Genomic DNA, 21671 nt, shown 5'->3' on the forward strand with positions numbered 1-21671 from the left:
TTCTATACACTGACAATGAACAATCAGAAAAGGAAGTTAAAAAGCAATTTCATTTACAATATCATCAAAAAGAATAAAATACTCAGTCAAAGGACTGACAAAGGACTTGTACACTGAAAACTAGAAGATATTGCTGAAAGAGATTAAGTTATATACAAATAAATGGACAGACATTCTATGTTTATGTTATTTATTTTTTTAAATTTTATTTTATTATGTTATGTTAGTCACCATACAATGTTATATTATTTAGATATCAGTACTATAAGTTTACAATTTCTGTGAAATACCTATCAAGATAACAAAAATGTTTTTTGCAAAAATAGAAAAATATATCCTAAAATTAATGTGGAATCCCAAGGGACCATGAATAGTCAAAATAGTCTTGAAAAAAAAATTGAAAGTCTCATTCTTCCTAATTTCAAAATTTATTATAATGCTACAACAATCAAAACAGTGTGGTATTGGTATAAAGTAGACATGTGGACCAATAGACTAGAATAGAGAGTCTAGAAAGAGACCCACACATATATGGTCTAATGCTTTTTGACAAGAGTGCCCTGACCATTCACTGGGGAAAAGACACACTTTTCAACTAATGATGTTTGGAAAACTGGATATCTGTATGCAAAAGAATGTGGTGGGATTCTGATCTTACACCATATGCAAAAAAAAAAAAAAAAATTCATATGGACTAAAGACCTAAACATAAGAGCTAAAACTGTAAAACTCTTAAAGAAAACATAAAAACTTCACAACATTGGATTTGCCAGTGATTTGTTGGATATGACACCAAAAGCATAGCTAACAAATTAAAAATAGTAAGTTGACTACATAAAAATTAAAATCTTTTGTGTATCAAAGAATACTATTAGCATAATTGAAAGCAAGGACTAATGATGATATTTGTACAACCATGTTCATAGCAGCATTATTCACAATAGCCATAGTAGAAGCAACCCAAGTCTCCATCAACAGATGAGCTAATAAACAAAATGCAGTATGTACATACAATGGGATATTATTCAACCTTAGAATAAAAGGAAATTCTGACATATATTACAGCATGGATGAATTTTAAAGACATTATGCCAAGTAAAATAAACCAGACATAAAAGGACATCTGATTCCACTTATTAAAGAATAGTCAGATTCATAGAGACAAAATAAAATGGTGATTGTTGGGGGCTTGGGGTGGGGGAAATGGGAAGTTATTGCTTAATGGGTACAGTTTCAGTTTTGCAGATGAAAACATTTCGGTAGATGGTAGTGATGGCAGCACAAAAATGTGAACGTACTTAATACCATTGAACTGTACACTTAGAATGGTTTAAATGGTAATTTTATGTTATGTATATAATACCACAATTAAACAAATTGAATATAAACCAAACCAAACCTAAACCAAAACACTTATGGGTCAGGCATCAGGAGTGACTTAGTTGGATGGGTTTGGATCAGAGTATCTATGCGGTTGTCGCCAAGCAGCAGTCATTTAAAGGCTCGCTTGGGCTTGGCAATCCATTTCCAAAAAATACACATGCACCTATGTTCCTCACTATGTGGACCTCACCGTAGAGTTGCTTGATATCCTCACGATACGGTGGCTAACTTCCTCAGAGTGAGCAATCTTAGAGAGCAGTAGGAAGCCATGATGCCTTTCCAATCTTACAAGTGGCATCCTTCTATTTCTACCACATGCTATTTTGTTAAAAGTGAGTCTGAGTATAGCCACTACTCAAGGAGAGAGGAATTAGGCTAGGAGAACATCAAAGATTTGTGGACATATCTTTAAAGCAGAACAGACATTATTCAAATTTTGCTCCTTGTCCCAGTGATTTCATTTATAGCAATAGTAAGTATAAGATCACATGTCTTTTTAGTGTCCTTTACTCTCAGTCTTTGTCTTTCATTGGCATTTCAGAAGAGTACAGCCAGTTTTTCTGTAGATTGCCTCTTGATTTGGATGTCTGATATTTCCTCATGGTTAGATTCAGTTATGCATTTTGGGAGGAATATTACAAAGGTAATATTCTCATTGCACCACACAAGGGAGCCCATGGTGTTGACTTTTCTCATACTGGTGGTGTTAATTTTAATCATTTGGTTAAGTTGGTGACTGCTGGTTTCTCTAGCATATAATTACTATAGTTTTATTTGGGATTAGTAAGATGACTTTGAAATCCTGTTTTGTTTTGTTTTTTTCCTTTGTAATCAGTTTGATGCATTGAGACTATGGGAATATTGTCCTATTACTATTCATTGAACTTTAACCCACTTGCTTTAGCATAAATTCTTTAAAATTTCTTGCCAGATCATTAATGGATTTAAAAAACGTTTCATTTTGTGTTTTAATATATTAGGTTGTCTTCAGCATGAGAGTCAGTCAGGATCTGTTCCACCAACTGCTAGAAACCAATGCAATGTTTCCTATTTTGATACATTTTCACAGCTAATATTAAATCCTTTTCCTGCCTCTCAAAGCTTTGGCTATTGTCCCTAGGCATTCTGGTTACTACTCACTTGTTAAAAACGGGATGTACTCTCCTCTAATTATTCATACATTTTGGCTTTCCAAATTATCTTAAGCATCTTATGGATGGAGTTTATAGACTACTCCGAATGTTCCCCTAATAGTAACTCAGTAAGTTGGATCAGTATTGATAGTATATTCACAAAACAAAAAAATGCCTAATGATAACATTAACTAATGATAATTATGTGCTTGCTATATTTCAACATTCTAGATGCATTTACAAGTATTAATTCATTTAATCTTCCTAACATCTTATGAAGTGGATACCATTATTATCCCTATTTTACTGATTAGAGAGCAAAATAATGACAAAGCTGTGAGTCAAATCCAGGCCATCTGTCTCCAGAGGTGGTACTATTATTGGACACTATTGCCATGAAGAGGATTGCTTCCCGAAGAGCTATGAAATATTTGTACACCTCTATCTGAATGTGAATTCCCCAGGCAAGAAAGGCTGGAGTTAGAGGGGAACATAGAAAACATTCCCCTTTTCCCCAAGCTGAAGAAACTGAAGCTTGAAAAAAGTCAGCTTATTTACTATTAAGGGATAAAGATGAGGCAAAATTTAGGTCTCCAGATACCCAATCAATCCAGTTCACTTTCTATCATATCATACTGTAAATGTCTGGTAAAATGAAAATAAATACCCTACATTCAACTATTTCACCAGGGGCAATGATATAACTCTACAATGTCAATTTCAAAGTTGAATTCTAAAATGAATATGCTAGATATGCTATACCTTAATTAAACATGAACTGCTTTTGCTTGCTTTCTTAGAAAATAAAAGGGCTTTGGGGGAATGATTTGGATGACCTATGCATTTTTGCACAGATAATCTGGTTAGTTCAAACTTTTTCTCTTGTCCTAAGCAAATATATTTGACATCATTTCTCCCCACTTGCTCACTTGCTTAAAAGTAGTCTTTGTAAATGCAGTTTTTGAACATGCTCTGGAAAAAGTCTTTCCTGGTTACCAAGTAAATAAAGTATACAGCTATAAAGAGGAACCATTATGTACATATCCATTTAGCAAAATACTTAAGTTATTTTTAGTATTTAATTTTGGCATGAGAAACTGATAAACTTACAGAGTATAGTGGCAATGTTCGTTGACATAACACTTTTGATTTCCATGGATTGATTGCCTTTATTTTTTGTTATAATGATGTTTATAATATGTTGATTTTATTAATGTAATACTCAACACCTCCATATTTAGAGGCTTCTCTAAGATACTTAGAAAAGAGTGACATTCAAAATCTTAAACAAATGATCATATCATGTACTCTTATGGATCAGAAGGGGGAACCAACCATTCAGAACACAGATGAGCCAGAAACAATGCCAGACAGTGTATATCGGGTGAACTGGAGTTCTCACATACATTGAGAAGGCATGAAGATAAAGATACTCTTACATTTTACTCTCTTATTTGTGTTGTGTTGATATTCTTGTGTTGATCTTTTCTTCTCATTATCGTATCTCCTCCTGGCAGCACAAACACACTTGAAAGGGAAATACATCATAAAAACACAGATTATAGACACAGAATGGTAATAGTTGTTATGGGTTGATTGAATTTTTATATCTTGTGATGGAGGATATCTCAGTTTCCCTCTCTTTCCAGGCACGTGGGAGGAATATACATCTCCTATTCCCTTACTTTTTTTTTTTTAAGATTTTATTTATTTATTTGACAGAGAGAGACACAGCTAGAGAGGGAACACAAGCAGGGGGAGTGGGAGAGGAAGAAGCAGGCTTCCCGCTGAGCAGGGAGCCCGATGCAGGGCTCGATCCCAGGACCCTGGGATCATGACCTGAGCCGAAGGCAGATGTTTAATGACTGAGCCACCCAGGCACCCCATCTTTACCTTTTTTTTTAAGATTTTATTTATTTATTTGAGAGAGAGAATATGTGTGCACACTAGTGGGGAGAGGGGCAGATGGCAGACTCCCCACTGAGCACAGAGCCCAACACAGGGCTCAATCCCACAACCCTGAGATCATGACCTGGGCTGAAACCAAGAGTCAGATGCTTAACTGACTGAACCACCTAGGCACCCCTCCATTCCTTTACTCCTGGGTTGGGCCATGTGGTTGTTAGGATCAAGGGGATATGAGAAGAAGTGATTGAATGAATCATGTCCAAGGCTAAGCATTTAATTGCAAGATCCTCCAGAGTTTCCTTTCTTGCTAAGGTGACTGAAGAGGCCTTTTACTCCAGGTGGTTTAGCACAAGATAATGGAGCCTCCATAAGCTTGGAAATCCGAGTGATTTGTAAAGCAGTCCCACATGGAATTTCCACATGGGATATGTAGCATTAGTGAGAAATAAACTTCCATTTTGGTAGGCCACTGAGATTTGGGATTGATTTGTAATGCCCTAGCTAATACATCTTCAATAGAATGGTTAATAAATATGTTTGTATTAAAGAATTAAACTCCTTCTTAAAATTATCTAAATAATTTTGAAGTTCATTAAAAAATATAGATAATATAAAAATCCTTCCAAGTTTTATCTTGACTTTTACTATATCCTTATTATCAATTCAATTAGCACATCCCCCCCCCCAAATGTGATACATATCCTAACACTGATAATCCAATCTTCAAATCTGATGTTCTCACTATGAAGCTTTTGCCCCTAATTCTAAAACACTATGATTGTTGTCTCACAAGGATTTTGTAAATAAATAATTAACTGTTTCTTCCTCCTCTTTCTCCATCTTCTTTTCCTCATAAATGGATGCCTTTAATCTGCTTGAGTAGATGCTTCTTTCCTTTTTCTTCCTGGACTTTCAGGAACATGCTTTATTAGATTAAAAAAAAAAGCCAAAGTCATCATCTGAAGAACCAGACACATTTTGTGTTTTATAATTCTGTTAGGTCTGTAAAAAGCAACAAGATGTGGTTTTGAAGGAATTCTCCCCTCCTCATTTGAGAATAAGAGTTCATTGCCAAGTATATAACATGATCCATACAGACTGGAAATTCAGGGATCTGTTTCTATCTCTGTGGTAGTTCATTCCTTTGAGTCCCAGAAGCACTGTGAGCCCTAAACTAGGAAAGAAACAAAACAACTGAAATAATGTGGGCTTCAGTAGTGTCAAGATTCATTTTTGGTAGGATTTTTGAACTTTTAGAAAATGCCAACCCAATGGTTGGTGTTTCATAAATGAAAAAAGAGTCACAAATAATAGTCTATGAAATATATTTACTTAATGTAATTCAGTAAATTATTATTAAGGACCTGTGTCCTAAATAATATTATCCTACCTTGGGAGGAAGAAGATGAAATATACAAAGATAAAACATGTTACTGTGCTTACAGATTTGTAAAGAAAAAGAACATATACAGAAAATATTATCATGTAAGAGAAATGATAATAAAATACAAAGAAAGTTTAATTAAAATTAAAAAAATCAAGCTGAGGGCTAAGTGACTTTGTATGGATCAGGTAGCCTTGGAAGACTGGACTTTTCATACAAATAAATAAAGAAGTTAAAGAATACACTGTAAGTAAAGCACATAAACCAGAAAGGACTGGATATGGTATGGGGATGGTGAATTGTTAGAGGTTGGGGAGGCTGGAGAATTGAATGGATGTGTCTGTGTGGAAAGGCATAAATCCAAAAATATGGATTGGAAGCTCATAATACATGAATTTGCTTTGAAGACAAATGGGAGAGGAGCCCATTATAAATTTTAGAGTGATGTAAAATGATGTAAAGACCCTTTAATTTTTGGAAAATAAGTTTTACGAACATACCATATATTAATATGGTTATATAAATTCTCAGTGGCCTTAAATCTCTCTACCAGGACAATTTTGCATCAGGGAGTAGAGAGTGGGACCTGATGAATTGGATCAAGTCCTCTGAGAACTCTGGTGAACATGGTGGGTGGCTTCCACAGAACACATTTACCTTCTTTTCTTACTTTTATTACTGGTGAGCATGGTGGAGCAGGGTGCAATCAACAGAAGTTCCCAGAGTGGTCTCACTGGGACTCAGACGGAAGCAGACAATCAATTCTAGGCTAGTCCTGCCATTTACTAATCATGTTACTCTGGTGGAGTCAATCTCTACGCCTATTAAACTCCTTGCCTTTCCCTGCTCAAAATGCACTATAACAATATACCCTGTGTGAGCAAGTTATGTCCACAGGTGACTCATCAAGACATTATGGGAAAACTGCTAAAGAACAAGTCAGAGTGGTCCTCTTTTGTACTAACCTGTGATTGCCAAATACATCCTGTATTAGTACAGCCTTCAAAACAGACTGGTAAGCCCCCTCCAAAAAAATTTTTTTAAAAAGCTATTATTTGCTTTCCCCAAAGGATTAGTATTAAGAGAATAATACAGTACCAGTGACTACCATGGGTAGGGAAAATGTAACTCCTATTATAAAATATATGTATATGCCAGTTGGTGTGTTTGTTTTTTAAAGTCAAACAGAAGGGGCTCATTGAATAGGCAAAAGCAGAGAAAAGAAAACAACCAGGGAAGTGGAAATGTCAATGAAATAGAAATTTCAGCAGAAAACAAGACCTCAGAGTCACAACAGAAGCCCAAAGAATGTACAAAATCATTGGAGAAAGTATTGATCTTCCTGCAGGGCTCTGGCTAGTAGGGTGGAGTAAACTTTATTTAAATCTCAGATCTCAAAGGTGACCTCTCTGACAGAGGGATTTCATTCTGCCTTGGGGAGCTCGAAATTGCTAGAAGATGGAAGGAGGGGATAGCAAGCCCCAGTGCTATGCAACCAGCACTACATTTGTGAGTTTGGAGGATTAAATCCAGCACTAATCAGCAAACATTGTAGCTGAGTTCTCTGAATGGCAGGCTAACAAGCAACCCAATCTACCCTCTCCGATTAGGAAAGGGAAAATAGCCCATGGGTTTGCAGAGTCTTCGAGAAAACTCCAGTCATGTCAGCTTAGAATGATTTCTGTACGTTTTGTTTGGAGAGGTGCAACCCTAGTACTTCAGGGCAATTCTGAGGGTCTCCAATTTTCTTTTTTTCCCCCTTTCTTTATTTCCTCATAATTTTTCTGTCAAGTGACTCTCTCAGACTTGTAATACAACTGGCTACTTAGTAGGAGTGTTCCCAGTAAATTCACTTCAGCCTTCAGCACTCCGCCATGGCCGCCACAGTCAGCTGGGCTCAGCCTTTACTGCTCGTGATGCCCAGTTACCCACTGACCAGACTCAGAGATAACAGGAAACTCTCAACTCTGTCTTCCTAGGGCTGCCACAGGAGCGGCTCTGCCCATCTGCCCTCTTCCTTTGGCCTTCCAGTTTAGGTTTTCTTTTTCTGTTTGTTTCACATTTTGCAGGACATCCTGATCTTGGTTTATTGGTTGGTTGGGTTTTTTTTTCCCCCACACTGAACTTTCTCTTCCCTCCCATTCCCAATCCACTGATTAGCTTACAGCTCTCATAATTTCTTAACCACGTCCTGTTCTGCAGGAATTGAGGCAGAATGGGAGAAAATTAAAAGAGAATTTAAATCGGTTTTTACTGATTTCAATGGTGTCATGTGATATAGGAGTTTTTTGACCTATGTGTGTGGTGGTGGTTTCTTTTTCTTTTTTTGGAAAAAACATTGTCGTCATTGTTAGGAGCCCCAGATGACCCTAAATGGTCACTTAGGTTGGGGCAGTGGACTTTCAGGTTCTGCCACATCTTGAATGAGTTACCTACAGTAGGTTAGTGAACACCTATAACCTCAGGGTTTTTTCTATAACATCTGATTCTTAGAATTGTTCAGATGTAATGAGATAATTTGAAGTGAAAGCAACCTTGTTGAGACACTCTAGCCAGTACTATGGCTACTCCTTGTACTCATACTGCTGTTGGCCATTTTACTATTTGGAGTCTATGTTCCTTCTCAAAGGTTCCCGTTTGCCATGGGAGTGCTTTTTAGCATAAAAATTCCAATTGCTGTGTCTTAAATATGCTGCAAAAAGTAATGTGTGCTTTGCTTTGACAGAAAAGACAGGCATACAAGTTGCAAAAGGCTAGAACCATGTGGCTTGTCCTATACGTGACACAGTCTGTGTCGGTGTGCTGTGGAGTAAGATGCGGTGTGCCAAGATTTTGACAACCTCCACCCTCAGAGTGTCTGGGGAGAGGGTGCAGTGGCCAAAGCCCCAAGGCTGGTTGCCTCTGGCCACAAGCATCGGTGTCTCTTTATCTCCCAGTTCCTATGTTATGCTGGGACCTGACAGTTGGGAAACATTCACATAGTGAAACTCTGCCAACAGAAGTTGAATTTGGTAGATTCTTTATATATAATAAGTGTATGCACACATACATGCACGCATATATTTGTGTTTTTGTTCTTATTTATATTTTTTAGGTGAGGAATGATCTAAGGAGTGGATAGCATTGGGTTAAGGGTACCAAAGATTTGGAGGATGTAATCATTCTACTGTACTGTCAGGAAGAGGACAATTGGTTTTCTTTTAATTTGTTACAGCGTGATGGTATATGAAAACCAAAACCAAACAACATAACAATTTAGAGAATAATTATAAACTATCTGTCAAAAGAATTTAATTGCCTCGTTCATGGGTTAGTTATTATTATTGGACTTAATATGTAAATAATAGTATGTTTCAGATTTTCATTAGGCTCATAGGATTCTCTGGACCATATGCGGTGTTTACTAAATGCTCCTTAAGTCAATGTCTACCTTATGAAAATGCGTTGGCCATTTCTTAGAGCAATGAGACAAATGGGCAATGTGGAGGGTATGGCTTTAAGTTATTTTTTTTAAAGATTTATTTATTTATTTGACACACACACACACAGAGGGTTTTAAGTTTTACTAATTTAAATCTTATGTCAAGATAATTAGCATGGAATAATGCTGTCCTGCCTCATAAAAGATCTGGAGCAACAGTAGAGGTAGAATCATAAGTTGAATGGATTATATATTGTGGTTTTTACAAAGTATCATCTGGACAGGATTTATGAAAAGTTTTCTTGCCTTCACAGAGAAACCAGTCTTCCCATCTTTATATTTGAGAATTATAAATTACTGTCATCATTCTAATGGAATTTCGTGGGTATCATTTTGTGCTTTAGACATAATCCAGGATACTGCTCACTCTGTCTTGCCTTGTGTTCAGGCATTTCACATCTGTGTTTCCATTATTGTGAAGGCCTCTGTTTAGAGTACATGTTTCTACATCTTGGCCTCATTTTATTTAAATACTCTGCTGTGGTTGATTAACCACAAGCTATATAAGCAGTAAAAAAGAAAGAAAGAAATAACTTCATACAGAATTATTGTCAGTAGAAGGTGACACAGGCTGAAGTAATAATAAAAGTTAAATGGAGAATATATCAAGTTAATGTATGGCATAATCCCAAACTCCATGGAAGGATTGGTTTATTGTGATGTTAGTGGAAGCAAGCAGAGCCTTGAAAGGCTAGTTATTTTTGAATTCCTGAAGGGCAAAGTAACCTTTACATAAATGCAGCCTACTGAGAGTCTAAGATGAAATTTTAGTATGTCTGTATAATTTTCTTTCTAATGATGTTATAACACTCTACAGTCTTTATAGTAAGTACATCCAAGTACAAATTCAGGAATAAAATATGTCATTTTCTGCAATAAGGAGCTAGTAGGAAATAAAGTATGTTGCAAAGCATTATGTCCATGTCCAGAGACAGGAAGCAATTCTAAGTCATTGACACTGGATTATGTCAGTCACTCACAAAAAAACTCACTGAATATTAGAACTGGCAGTATACCAGTTAAACCTGAAAAAGACAGTGATAGGTAAATAAAAGAATATATTATTTTACTCACTGGGGAGTAAACATAAGGGAACTGTTATCTTACTAGAGCAGCCACAACAAGTTATTATGGGAAATGAGAGGTGTTAGGACCCATCTGCTAATATTTTGAGTGTGATAGATTGCAGGGCAACAGAGCATTTCCGTAATAGATCTCCGCCTACCGTTTTGGAGTGGGATGCAAAGACTGAATGCACATGGTGTTCGCAGGTTTTGGGCATGTGTAATGGCGGCGGCAGCAGACGCATGGGCCATCTCGGAAGCAAACCTGTGCCCGCGCTGCCTTTTCTTCGTTTCGGAAGTTCTGGTGAGACAATCCTGAAGATAATCCAGGTCGAGCCTCGCTCAGTTGAGTCACCACATTCTGCGGTTGTGAACCAGAAACTGTGTGTTCTTAGTGCATTCAGTGATTCACTCATACTGAAACTCACGAAGACCTGGTCCATTAATCAGAAATGCTAATTCATGAATCAGAATTCCTTCCAATGATTAGAATGCGTATAAACCCCGCCAAGAGCCAGCTGCTCTCTCCTAGTAACAAGCTGCGTAGGAAACTGAATTGCCCATGAGCCAGTTACTTTGATGGTATAAAAAAAGGTATAAGAATAGTTTAAAGCCTAAATTTCGTAATACATTATTCCCAGTTCACAATGGAGAACTGGACTCATCACCGCCCCTAAATCCTGTGTCTTGTCCCTTGAACAGTACTGAATGCTGGACAAGAGGGCTCTCCTGGCTATCATGGATCAGTTTTTCTACCGGATCCTTTCTCTTTGCATATATCACGTTTGGATAGGTTAGTATCAAAATAGAATGTTTTTAGTGGTCCAGAATTCACTGTTTTCTTACACTTTCTCAATTAGCACAATTCTCTAAGTTCTTGAAGTTTTTATTGCTCAGATCTCAACTTACATAGTACATAAGACACCAGATTCACCCACCTCACTCACCTCACACAGTGATATCTGTGCCATAGAATGACTGTTCCAACATCTTTGCTTGAAAAAAAAAAAAAAAAGCGATTACAGCCAATAAATATCAGAAAAAAACAGAGTTCTGGACATACTGATGGAAGGACAGACATTTCCCTGGGCCTCTCACGTTGAGAAAAGTATGTTAGCATGGAGTTTCCCTGGGAGTCCGTGGAGATTTTCCTGACAAAAAATAAAAACGCTAATAGCTACCATTCATGAGGGACCTGCCATGGGCCAGTGAATAGTACTAGGGAATTTGCCTATAGTTTCTAATTCGATCTTGACAACAATGGAATGTTACAGACATTATTAAATCCATTTAAAAATTAAAAAATTAAAGTTCAGATAAATTAAGGTAAATAGTTAAGGTTATTGAATTCTCTAAGTTCAGAGATCCAGTAGTTAACTCAGGTCTGTCTAGCTTTAAAATCTGATATTCTAACCGATCTGCGCACTGCCTGCAACATAGTTGCTAACCAGGCTTGGAACATGGCTTCATGCTGCACTCTTGCAATTACCTTGAATCTGCCTTTTTATATCCACTCTGTGCCACACTCTTAACTGAGAACTTGATTATGGTCTTATATTAAGCATTATTTTCACTAGATGAGGCTACCTAGGTCTTATGAAATACTCATAGTGCTTAGTATGTTTTCCTCCATACCAATTACCATTGATTATTTTGTATAGGCAACTAATATCCTCACATTATCTGTCTAGGTGATTGCCTTCTAAGAGTCTTTGGTCTCTAATGATAGACTATATACCGTGATCTTACTGACCTTGAACTATTTGATAACTATGATGTCAGTCACAGTGAAATAACTGGGCCCCTTCCCTCCTATCAAGCGGCTACTATTAGTAGGTCCAGATATTGTACTGGCAGAAAGAAAAAATTGAAAAATTAGACTTTATTTTGGTTTAGAGATTTTTTTTTTTTTTTACATGCTGTGGCTTTGACTGTGGGATAAAGGCATTTCACACCTTTTCCTTTATTCTAATTTAAATTATGAATTATGGTTATATAAATGACCTACTCACAATCTATAATGATTGATCACTGTGGGCTCTCATAAATAAGCGAGATGCTAAGTTGTGTCCAATTCTCACTGCAGTGACTCAAATGCAGTCCTTTTTTCTCCCATCAACCAACCACAGCTGGAAAACACTAAATTGAAAAATGGGGTATAAACCTAGAAGCTAGGTTTTGGAACTTCCAATAAGGGAATATAAGTGTGTTATTTGTTGGCAAGATTGGTACCCAGGGTTTCTTATTTATATAAATTTATTTATATAAATTAAGTTCGTTACTAAACTTAACTTTAATATGTGTTATAAATGTATGCTACATTCAAACTGACCTCTAATTTAAAATATTCCCTTGAATTTAAACAAATGCCCATTCTTTTATAGCATACAGCAATGATTCCTCCTTTTTAAAGATTAGGGAGCCTTTTGAAATGTTGAATATTTCCTCTCAAGATCAGTGATCTTTCATTAATTAATTCATTGTATGCATTTGTATTGGTAAGTATAATTTCTAGTAGTTTTTGTTTGGGAAAGCACATCAGGACACAAAATCTGCCATTAATTCAACAATGCTTTAAATGGTTTTATTCTGCTGGTCACACCAACTATTTTATATATTGTTGAAAGGTAATAAGCCACATATCTGCCAAAAGATAAATTTTTTTCTATACCAGTATAATAAACATATGGAGTCACAGACCTTTTATCATATCTCTTTGCCCCAACTCTCTCTTCTTTAATCATGTCTAGGATTCCCATTATGCAGTGAGTTTGTGGTCTTGGAATTACAGTAAGTAGTATATCCTATGTTGTGAGAATATGGGAGAAATCACTCAAGACCGGTCCATGCAAACAATAAATGTTACCTGACTTGATCACTGTAAATAACTCTTGCACAAAGGACCTTAAAAAGTAATTAGAATGCTTGTTTCAAATTCAGTTTTGTTTGTTTTTGTCCTTATTATCATATGACAATATTGCTGTCCTTGATCCTAGAAACATGTGATCAGATCCAGCAGGGTTGAATTTAGAAAATATTAAAGGTGATGGTGAATAGGACCTATTAGGTGGAATAAAACATGCCCAGCACAATTCTATAAATCCAGGTCTTCCCAACACTATAGCAAAAATATTTTAATAGAATATATGTTACTGAAATTTGGGGTTTCCTAAGGATACGTTTTTCACTGTTGTAAAAGAGAAGCATTTTTCTCATTTTTATAATGAACTTTACAGTATATTGAAGACATTTAATATGTGTTCACATGTCTGAATGAGTGTGTTTATATATTAAAACTTGTTTAAATGTAAAGAAAAGAGATCTACTCCAGCTAACTCAAGAAAACGGGAGTTATTGTAAAAACACAAGGGGAGCATATGGGAGAAAAGATTTCACAGGAGCTATTAAGTTCTAAACCTGCCAGGAATGGAGACCACAGGGTCATTCTAGGATTGAGAGCAGCTCTCAAGATCGCCACAGCCCAGTTAGAAAACACTCATCTTTTCTCTTGTGCTTCACTATTAATATAATGCTACTAAAAAAAGCATTTGCTTCCTTTCTCTCTGCTACTGACTTTGACTAACCCATGCCCATGATTTTGACTCCCTGTGAAATTTCTTAACCCAATTTATGGTATCATTTTTCACCTGCACCAACACTGAAAAAGTTCTGTTATATTGCCTATTTCAGATACATGTGAAATCACATCAGATTGTCTTATTTAGATTTTCCTACTAAGTGCAAGTCTTTCAGGCAAGAAGCAAAGGTTAACTACTCATTCATGTATTGGATCACCTTGAGTTAGAGACCCTCCCCCTACACAATCAGCTATAGCCCAACAGGAAATTGGGGCATGTGATGATTTCTTTCCATGGTGACTTTCTTGAGGCCAGTTTTCTTTAGAAAGTGATGTGAGTGATACATATCTGTGATACCTCTAATTTAATATAATTTCAGTGCAAAGAAGGTGTCAGAAGATACTTCTATAAAGCCTCTGAAATCTCTTTGAAAAATAATAATCTAAATAGGATTGTGTTAAAGATAATATTTTGGTGCCTTTTTTGTGGTTCTGTTACTTTTATCCCTATGGAATAGCATGCTTTTGTTGTCAGAATATTTTCTGTTTTAACTTATATCATCCTGAACCCAAACTAAGCCTCATTCAGCCAAGGTTTATGCATTTCAAAATATGAGTTACAGATCTTGAGGGATTCTTTCTTACTTCTATTTCCATGTTCCTATTTCCCCATCTCCTGCTCCTCCTTTCAAAATACAGGATCTAAAATGGTATTTTCCCTCTACATCCATGTGGTTCTCAATACTCTCTGCATTTTTTCACTCTAGTTCCTTTAATTTCACTCTGGCCTCTCTTAGGTTAACTGCCTTTATGTGCATCCTGATGCTACTCATCATGGACAGATATCAAATGCCATCTTTTTCCAGGACAACTTTCCAAACTCACAATGAGAGTAGAACTCTCTGTCCTTTGTGCTTTTTTTTTTTTTTTTTTTTTTTACCAAATCACCCTTCTAATTTTAATCATTATATTTTTTCATTTTATTAGAGTCGATCTATTAGAAACACTGTTTTGGTTATAAATGGCAGACAGTCCAACAGATGTAGAATAACAACAGCAAAATTTATGCAATTGTTATATAACTGGAAAGTTCAGTGGTGGATTAATCCAGGTTCTCAAAAGTGGCACCAAGAAGCTATTTCTTAGTGTGTCTTGTTTTAGTTTTCTAGTGCTGGTTCCCTCCTGAGGCATCCTTTTCCCTCAGCACCTCCAGGCTTATATCCTCACGTTCTAATTTCTCTTTTCGAACAGTTTCAACCAGAATCCCAGAATTAATATCTCTTCTTAGCTTGTCTTACATTACATATCAAAAAATATTATTGGGGTGAAGAGATGGATAACAGTGATTTACACAGGCTACCTGTTTGTCCCTTAAATCAAGAAGAAAGGATTAGTCTCACCAACACTACTTTGTTTTGTTTTTGTTTTTAAGCTTTTTTTTATTGCTCATTACGACACATACCCTTCCACAATGTCCATCACCCAGTTACCCCATCCCCCACCCCTCTCCCCTCCACCAACCCTCAGTTTGTTTCCTAAGATTAAGAGTCTCTTATGGTTTGTCTCCCACCAACACTACTTTGACTGAGAGTAGAGAAAGGATGGTTCCAAAAGGAAAATCAACATTCTGTTCTTAGAAGAAGAGAACGAAGAGGAAAGGATATTTGTCTATAATAGATACAACAGGAATTGTGCTGCATGTTGTAAGCTTTCCGTAGCATCAATCATGCAACCAAAAAAGGAGTTTAGATGCTCATTAAATAGATATGGAACATTTGCTCAAACAAAAGTAGTTTCATGGGGAGAGGGTTGGATTTTGTTGTTGTTTGAGCATTTGCTTTTATTAAGAGAAGGAGCCCTACAATCACCATTCCCCCTCTTGTTTAACTGTGCATCCCTCTTTTTCTTATCCAGAGCCCTTAGTCTCTCCTTATCAAAACATGCTCTAAGAAAAGGCAGGGATTTAATTGCACTAAAGTATGATAACATAATAGCAGCTTAAAGTACTTCCTCTCTCTGGAGTGCATGCCTTTTACAAAAAATAAATCAAAATTTTGAGGTAAAAAAAATTCAACCATTTACTTATTCAAGAAATATTCATTGAGCACCAGTGTGTTGCTGGCTTTGGGGATATCTGTTTTCCTGGCACTAAACTCAAGAGAAATTACATCCCTGCTAATATATTAGGCTAAGTCAATAAGAGAAAAGTATATTCTTAGTTTATTATTGGAAGGAGTTTTACAGCCTTGTGGTTCATGTGAAGATCTCAGTCCTATTTATGCAGCAGAAGGAATGGGGCGAGACTGTTACTAACAGCCCAGTCTTTCCAAATGGATAGTTTTCTTTTTAAAATATACATATTACAGGAAAAACATGTAAATCTGTAAGTGCAATTTTAAAGCTGTTGCCTCAAAATCATGTCATACCTAAATTAATGTCTTTTCTATGCAATATCTCTTCCTAGAATGTGGGGATTTATCATTTGGGTTTGTTTTATGTAGATTTGTTAGCATATCACATGTAGCTCGGCCCTATGATGTTTGCATCTCAGTTTCAACATTCATGCCTAGAAGCAGTGTTTTCTTGAATAAAGATGGCTTCTCTCGCCCTTTTTGAAGCCCCTTTTTCTGCTCATTCAGTGAGCATCCTCTTTATTTGTCCTCAAGTCTGGATAGAGCAAGACTAAACAGGCGGAACTGGGCAACCCTCTCTCTGACTACACAAGCCAATTGCTGGAGTCTTGGCACGCAGGATGTGCGTCTGTGTGTGGTGTTGGTCAGGACCTTTCCTTCCCACCCTTATATTTTTTGCTCTCTCCCACCTAACATATTCCATTCTCTCCCCATTGTAAATTCTTAATACTTTCTTAAAATTACTGTGTAATTAAATAAGTCAACGCATTGTATGTGTTTTGTCGTTTATCTTCTTGTCTGTTTGATTCATTTTCATTGATCCTTTAAGACACCATTCACTGATTGCTTTCTGTGACACCTTCCTATCTGTGAATATAGCCATTTCCTTTACTCTCTCCTGCAAAACTGTGTGTGTCGACCTCTCTTTGCCACTCTGCGCTCTGATTGGACTACATGTCTGTTTACTAAACCTGTGATCTCTAGAGGTGCAGGGGCTCCATCTTATTACGTCTTCATCTTTAACAATTAGAAGAAAAATGCCTGACAGATAGTAGATATTTAACATGTTTGTTGAACGGATTAATCCCTAGGACCAAAATGTTCCATTTCATGAGGTACCTCCAGTTCATATTAATAGTTCCCTAGAGAAATGTCTCAGGAAGGATCATGAAACAGTCTTAATGAAACCCCAAATTCTGTTGTCTTCCACCAGTAAGGTTGCTGTGAGTGTAAGGTGGGGTTTGAGAAGATGACAAGCTATGTGCTTCTGTTTGCCATTCTTACCTAAGGACTACTTAAAAAAAAAAGTATCAGTTTTTTCCCTTCCTGTTAAAGTTTCAAGCACTTGCTCCAACAATGTGCTCCTTATTTCTGAAGAACAGAATATAGCAATCATCAGTGTCTTGTGATTTTATATATATACATAAAATCATAAAACCATATATAGCTTATATAGAGAGATAATATTAGGATGATACAGATAGATTATATATATGTGTGTGTGTATATATATATATATATATAATCTTCATCATATTTTCTTCTAGCTGTGATGTTATAGTGTTCTGGAGGGCTATTTCGTACACGAGTGTATCTCCATGTTCAAGAACTGTTCCAGCATATTGTGGTAGTTGATAGTTACTCAGTGAATGTTTGCTGGATTTAGAATCAGCTTAAAATAAGGGCAAGAAGAGAATAAAGGTCTCATGGTAGAAAGAGGAGTCCTAGAGAGCAAGTATGTATATATGTACAAGGGGAGCAGTAGATACAAAAGTCATGAGTTATGACTAAGTAAGAATAATTGCATAGAGTGCATAAAGATTCTTTATGTAATTTTATTTGGATCTCAGTTTTCTTACTAGTAAACTGCTACTACCCCAATCCAAAAATTAGATAGTCCTCGTCTCAGTAGTTTTATATTTTTAGTCTCATTGCTTAACCCATCAAAATAAAAATGTGCACTCCGCAGCAAAAGAAAAGAGAGGCACATAATAGGTATTGAATAAATTACAACTGTTTGTGTATTCATTCCCATTTACTGTTTAGTAACATTACTCTAATAGTCTGCTTCAATTGTTAATGGATTAAAGTTAGAATGCTATGGATTTCTGCCTAAACCCTTGTCCGAAGGGTCCCATTTCCTATATTATGGAGCATCCTTTATGGCATAATGAAATAGAGTTTTAAACTGACCTTGGGTACCTGGGTGGCTCAGTTGCTTAAGCCTCCAACTCTTGGTTTCGGCTCCTGGGCCATGGGATCAAGCCCCGCATCAGGCTCCCCATTCAGTGTGGAATCTGCTTAAGATTCTCTCCCTCTGCTCCTCCCCCACCCCCTCTGTCTCTCTAAATAAATAAATAATAAACTGACTTTATTATAGCCATAATATGAAATGTAAGCACATCTATTCTGAATGTTTTATAATGTCTATGTGCTTTGTTTTGTTTTGTTTTCCCATGTTTTTCTGGGAAATTTGAATGTTTTCTGCAATTAAAACATTTTATATATAGTATTATATGTTATATTTTATAGTATAAATACATATTATAAAAGTAATGTATAGGGGCACCTGGGTGGCTCAGTCAGTTAAACGGCTGCCTTCGGCTCGGGTCATGATCCCAGGGTCCTGGGATCGAGCCCCACGTCCGGCTCCCTGCTCAGTGGAGAGCCTGGTTCTCCCTCTCTCTCTGCCTGTGTCTCTGCCTACTTGTGCTTTCTCTCTCTGTGTCAAATAAATAAAATCTTAAAAAATAAAAAAATTAATAAAAATAAAAGTAATGTATAAAATTTATAAAGTATTATTATAGAATATTATATATAATAGGTTTCTATACAATCAACTGTAGTTTAAGAAGCACTGTTAAGACAGTAACTAAGAAATATACCTAGTGTTGTGGGACATACTGAAGGTGATTACCCGCATGAAGGCGAAGAATCAAATGGTTATGTGATGATAAGAAAACAAACACATGAGCACATGAATACACACACACGCACAAGCACACACACACACACGCATGATTAAAGCTTAGTAATGTGATAATAACCATTTATTTAGAGGAGTGCCAATATCCATGTGTTGGTCTGTACCAGGTATTTTTAATTTCTTAATTGTATCAGTAGAAATAATGATTTAATGGTTTCAAATAATTAGCTATGTCATTAGGAGATTATGAGGCCTTTGTATACCATTCGCAATTTGGGACTGTGACTTCTACTTTATTGTGCTTCTTTCTTTCTACCTTCTTATCTGACTTTTCCAGACACCAGGGGTGAATTGTGTTCTTTCTGTCATTCAGAAAGTGTACAATGATTGTGGAATTGTGGATGTTAATATATTCTATCATATAATCATGCATTATTCATTGATCCATGCATTTATTTATTAATTGTAATAGTGGGCTGAGCTAATGGCAGATACCCACAAGAAACTAGAAGACAGAGGAAGGGAAAAGCCAGGATATTTGCCCCTCGACTTCTCCCCAGCCTGAGGTGGCATCTCAAGCAGCAATTGTATTTCTTCCTCACAAAGAAGATGAGGTAAAAATATGGGTCAGTCTGGTGCCATCTGTGAAAACAGTTTGGTGTAATTTAATATTTTTCTCACTTACCAAAGTATTATATAAAATGGTTACGTGCTTTTTAGAATGGTGACATGCATTGATAATTAGCTCTTAACCACCTAAAACTGGATATAACTCCCAGAAATGCTCAGGAGAAACAGGCAGGAAAAGCCAGCTCGAAACCATATGGCTACAGAATTGCCAAACTTGGTAAGAGTTCCAACAAGCCTGCCAATTCTTGTGTCTCCATAATTCGTAGCTACAGCTGAGGATCAAGATCTAAGGACCAAATGCAGTACATGCATAATTGCATCTTTGAGATGTGAATAAGAAATGAGCCAGCTCTCTGCAGGTGGTACACTGGAAACTTCATTGAACATGATAGACCCTGGAATTTTGAAGTGAGAAAATGAAGAGCTCTAAGGTCATGAAGGTGGCTTACCCATCTTTAGGAAGCCACATTGTTTTTCCATTCTAGCTCTGCAGGCTGGCCAGAAGCCTAGCCTTTGCCAATCACTTTGCCCTTGCCATCGAGGGTAAACTCTTCAGAGAATAGCCAGAGCACTCTCATGAAGGAGAAAAGTAAGTAGTGTTCTTAAGATGCTGCCACAGGAATAAAGCTAGCAAGAAATAACTCTCCCCTGGGATGTGCAGTAAGCAGTTCAAATAATATACTCAACCACAGGGAATGAAAGGAATCAGTATTCTGTCCCCTACTTTCCTGCTTTCAGAGCCTACTATTTCTTTTTGGACGAACAGGTGAGAGAAGAAAAACATCATGGGGTTTTCTTTCTTTCTTAAGCACAATCTCTTTTCTTCAGTTAAATTTAGCATTGATTCTGGGAGGATCAGTAATGCATCCTTTTAACTTTTTATTTTGAAATAATTATTGATCCTCAGACTGTTGCAAAATAAAGCAGAGAGGTGTCTTATACCTTTCACCCAGCTTTCCCCAATGGTCCTATCTTTTCTAACAGTAATATAGTATCAAAACCAGCCATGCATTCTAAAGAGATGAATATTTTATACTATCCATGAAAGGTTGCTTTTTTTTTTTCCTTTATGTGCACCAAAATCTTATGAATACAGGCTGTTTTGGTTCTGAGGGTTACTAAAAGTGGCCTGTACGTTGTCAGCATTTGTAGATCTAAACATGATATTTTAAAGTGCATTTTTGGTGATTACAGACATTTAATTAACAATATCTTTCAAGGTGCCTGGGTGGCTCGTTGGTTAAGCATCTGCCTTCGGCTCAGGTCATGATCCCAGGGTCCTGGGTTGGAGTCCCACATCGGGCTCCCTGCTCAGTGGGGAGTCTGCTTCTCCCTCTACCCCTCCCCCCTGCTCGTGCTCTGTCTCTCTCTCACTCCCTCTCTGTCTCTCAAATAAATAAATAAAATCTTTAAAAACAAACAAACAAAAAACCAAAAAACTAATGTCTTTCAAATATCTTTGCAAGCTTCATCTGTGTAAGTAAGTAACCATTGTTTAGTGGTTCAGGATTAATTGTGAGTGCATTAGAAGCCTCACCATATATAAGAGAAGAATGGAAAAATCTGGTTAACGGTTTGATAGATACTGGTTGTATTTACAGGTTTTCCTGGTTCAGGAGCTTTACTTGTATCATGTCTGTCATTTCCATAAATATAGCAAATGTAGGGCCTTGTATACAGAAAGTTATGAACAAAAACTTGACAATGACAAACAAATTATTCTCAGACTGAACAATTTATTGAGTGTGCCTGCCAAGTGAGAACTAATTTGTTAGGACTACTTAGAAGAATTAATAATAGAAAACAAGATGAACCAATCAGAATAGAGTTAAAACATACAATTTAAATTTGAAAAACTTGCTGATGCATTCATTTGAATACTGAAGTCAGAAAGCTTTCTAAGTTAGAAGAAAATGTCTTCCAATTTCCTTTCTCTGTTTATTTGTTCACACCATTCTCTCCATCTGATATACTTTCTCTCATGTGTTCCACTAGTTAACTTACTATGTTCTTTGTAAGGCTTGTTTCAAATGCAATTCTGAAGAGCTTCCAA

General features: G+C 36.5%; 1 protein-coding gene and 1 pseudogene across 8 annotated transcripts in view; both read left to right on the forward strand.

Moving 5' to 3' along the window:
• The window catches only part of LINGO2 (leucine rich repeat and Ig domain containing 2), a 1236800-nt gene that overhangs the window by 523371 nt on the left and 691758 nt on the right, over window positions 1-21671 (forward strand). The gene's annotated exons all lie outside the window — the stretch shown is intronic.
• LOC116625243 overlaps window positions 10570-21671 on the forward strand; it is a 40698-nt pseudogene continuing 29596 nt past the window's right edge.

This window comes from Phoca vitulina, unplaced genomic scaffold (assembly GCF_004348235.1).
Source record: "Phoca vitulina isolate PV1807 unplaced genomic scaffold, GSC_HSeal_1.0 scaffold75, whole genome shotgun sequence".
NCBI classification, from domain to species: domain Eukaryota; kingdom Metazoa; phylum Chordata; class Mammalia; order Carnivora; family Phocidae; genus Phoca; species Phoca vitulina.